Source organism: Tachyglossus aculeatus, chromosome 1, assembly GCF_015852505.1.
Source record: "Tachyglossus aculeatus isolate mTacAcu1 chromosome 1, mTacAcu1.pri, whole genome shotgun sequence".
NCBI lineage: Eukaryota > Metazoa > Chordata > Mammalia > Monotremata > Tachyglossidae > Tachyglossus > Tachyglossus aculeatus.
In genome coordinates, this window is record NC_052066.1 from 52085304 (window position 1) to 52088718 (window position 3415).

Below are 3415 nucleotides of genomic sequence, written 5' to 3' on the forward strand. Positions count from 1 at the left end.
CTGTTTCTACTCTTTCATTTTGAATTAAGTTTTGACTTTGGCCATTATTCGGTCCAGAAATCCAGGTCAGCCATGCTCATCATGGCTTTTGTAGAGCTAGCGAATGGATCCCGCCCATCTTTCCCATCCCCTCTTGTACTCTGGGATCTAGTAAATATAGGAGGGTGCATATTGTTCACTGTAACCCTTGTTCAGTGCAAATCAACAAGAAGGACACGTCAGCCTCAAGCAGCTAAAGTTTCTGGGTTTAGCAAACATGCCAGCTTCATATATACAAAGGGCCTGGGGAGGACATGTGACATTAGGATATCACAATCTTGTGACACGCCTAGTTCATAGGGGTTGCATCCCATAGTAAGGGAAACTCCCATAGTAATACTTATCCTGTGTCTGATGCCAGGAGATATGGACTTAATAAAGGTTCCAGTTCCCTTCTGCATCACCCCTGCTCTTGGATTTCCTCCCTCTATTCACCACACAAGCCCACGGCACTTACGAGCATATCCATAGTTTATTTATTTGTAGTAATGTCTGTCTCCCCCTCTAGCAGCGTGTCTCAGTGGAAAGAGCCTGGGCTTTGGACTCAGAGGTCATGGGTTCGAATCCCGGCCCCGCCACGTCTGCTGTGTGACCTTGGGCAAGTCACTTAACTTCTCTGTGCCTCAGTTACCTCATCTGTAAAATGGGGATGATGACTGTAAGCCCCACACGGGACAACCTGATCACCTTGTATCCCCCCCAGTGCTTAGAACAGTGCTTTGCACATAGTAAGCGCTTAACAAATGCCATTATTATTATTATTATTATTATTATTATTATTATTATAGACTGTAAGCTGGGTGTAGGCAGCAAACGTGTCTACCAACTCTGTTATATTGTTATAGCGCGCTCTCCCAATCATTCAGTACAGTGCCCTGCCCACAGTAAGCATTCAATCATACAAATGACAAATCGAAATACCAATGATACAAGTGACAAGTTGTGGGAAGAGCATCCTATCTGTCAATTCTCCCCCTCCCTCTGCCTGAGCAACCCACAGCAAGGACACAGAACTGCTGCACTGCAAGGTTGTGGAACGGGAACTGTCCCAATCAGACATCCTGGGAATACGGGGAGGGCTAACCCGTACGAGGGGTCTTCGTATATAAGAGGCATTGCTGCTATTTTTAGTTGTAGGCGTTTAGACCGAGCCCTGCGGAGCTTGCCCTGCTGATTAGGACTCAGACCCCCTCCTTGGCTTGCTTGCTGTGCTACAGCTATGTGAGGACACCCAATAAAGGCAGAACTGATTATTCTGGCTTGGTGCCTGGTCTTTGGTTCATCGTCGCCCAATCTAAAGAACCCGGAGCCACCCTCGGGTTGGCGACCCTGGCTGACTTGGGGGGCATCTGCCCACACAAGTGAGTACAAAATCAAATTAAAAAGGGCAGACAAAAAAAAACCTTTTGGAGATTGTCAATCACTCCATCCACCTCCACATCAACAGGAACTCCTTACATAGGCTTTAAAGGACTCAATCAGCTTGCCCCCTCCTACCTTTCCTCCCTGATTTCCTGCTACAATGTAAGAAGCACACTTTGCTCCCCTAATGATAGCTTATTCACTGTATCTCGATCCCCTCACTCGCCACCAATCTTATGCCCGTGTCCTGCCCCTGTCCTGGAATACCCTCCCTCTTCATACTGGGGAAGCAGCGTGGCTCAGCGGAAAGAGCAGGACTTTGGAGTCATGGGTTCAAATCCCGGCTCAGCCAATTGTCAGCTGTGTGACTTTGGGCAAGTCACTTCACTTCTCTGGGCCTCAGTTACCTCATCTGTAAAATGGGGATTAAGACTGTGAGCCCCCCGTGGGACAACCTGATCACCTTGTATCCTCCCCAGCGCTTAGAGCAGTTCTTTGCAATGCCATCATTATTATTATTATTATCTGACAGACACTTACTCTCAAAGCCTTACTGTAGGCACTTCTCCTTCTAGAGTCCTTTCATTCATTCATTCATTCATTCAATCATATTTATTGAGCGCTTACTGTATGCAGACCACTGTACTAAGCGCTTGGGAAGTACAAGTTGGCAACATATAGAGATGGTCCCTACCCAACAACGAGCTCACAGTCTGGAAGGGGGAGACAAACAACAAAACAAAACAAAACATGTGGTCAGGTGCCAAGTCATCAGAATAAATAGAAGTAAAGCTAGATGCACATCATTGACAAAATGCATAGAATAGTAAATATATACAAGTAGAATGAATAGAGTAATAAATCTGTACAAACATATATACAGGTGCTGTGGGGAGGGGAAGGAGGTACGGCGAGGGAAATGGGGGGGGAGGAAAAAGGGGGCTCAGTCTGGGTATCGTCCATACATCTGAGCTGTATTCATTCAATCATATTTACTGAGCACTTATTGTGTGCAGAGCACTGTACTAAGCCCTTAAAGAACTAAGAACACTTGAGAAGCAGTGTGGCTCAGTGGAAAGACCCCGGGCTTCGGAGTCAGAGGTCATGGGTTCAAGTCCCAGCTCCTTTTTCCTGACTATGGCCTCATTTCCTCTTCATCATCATCAATCGTATTTATTGAGCGCCTACTATGTGCAGAGCACTGTACTAAGCACTTGGGAAGTACAAATTGGCAACATATAGAGACAGTCCCTACCCTCTTCTCCCACTCCATTCTGCATCACCCTTGCACTAAGATTTGCTCCCTTTATTCACCCCTCCCTCAGCCCCGCAGCACTCATAGCATGTACATATCTACAATTTATTTATTTATTTTCATTTCTGCCTCCCCCTCCGTACCATAAGTTCGCTGTGGGCAGGGAAGGTGTCCATTAAGTCTTCCAAGAGCTTAGTGCAGTGATTGACACACAGTAAGTGCTGAATAAATATGATTGATTGATTGAATGTGGTGGCAACATGATACCTGGCTCACAGGCCCACAGAGTAGAAGTGTTGTTCAATCTTCTGTTTGTCTGTGAGATCTGGATTCCGTACAAACACCACATCATACAAACACCCCTTCTAGACTGTGAGCCCGTTGTTGGGTAGGGACCGTCCCTATATGTTGCCAAGTTGTACTTCCCAAGTGCTTAGTACAGTGCTCTGCACACAGTAAGCGCTCAGTAAATACGATTGAATGAACGAATGAATGAATCTGGCCCCTTGAGCAATTCCAACAGCATCACTTACGAGCTATACTCAACATCAAACGGCAATGTAGGATCACAACATGAAGTACTAGTGAGTGCCAAGTATCTCCCACACTAGACTGTAAGCTCTTTGAGGGCAGAGAATGTGTCTGTTCACTGTTGAATTTTACTCTCCCAAGTGTGTAGTGCAGTGCTCCACACGCAGTAAGTGCTCAACAAGTACAGTTGAATGCATAATAATGATGGCATTTGTTAAGCGCTTACTA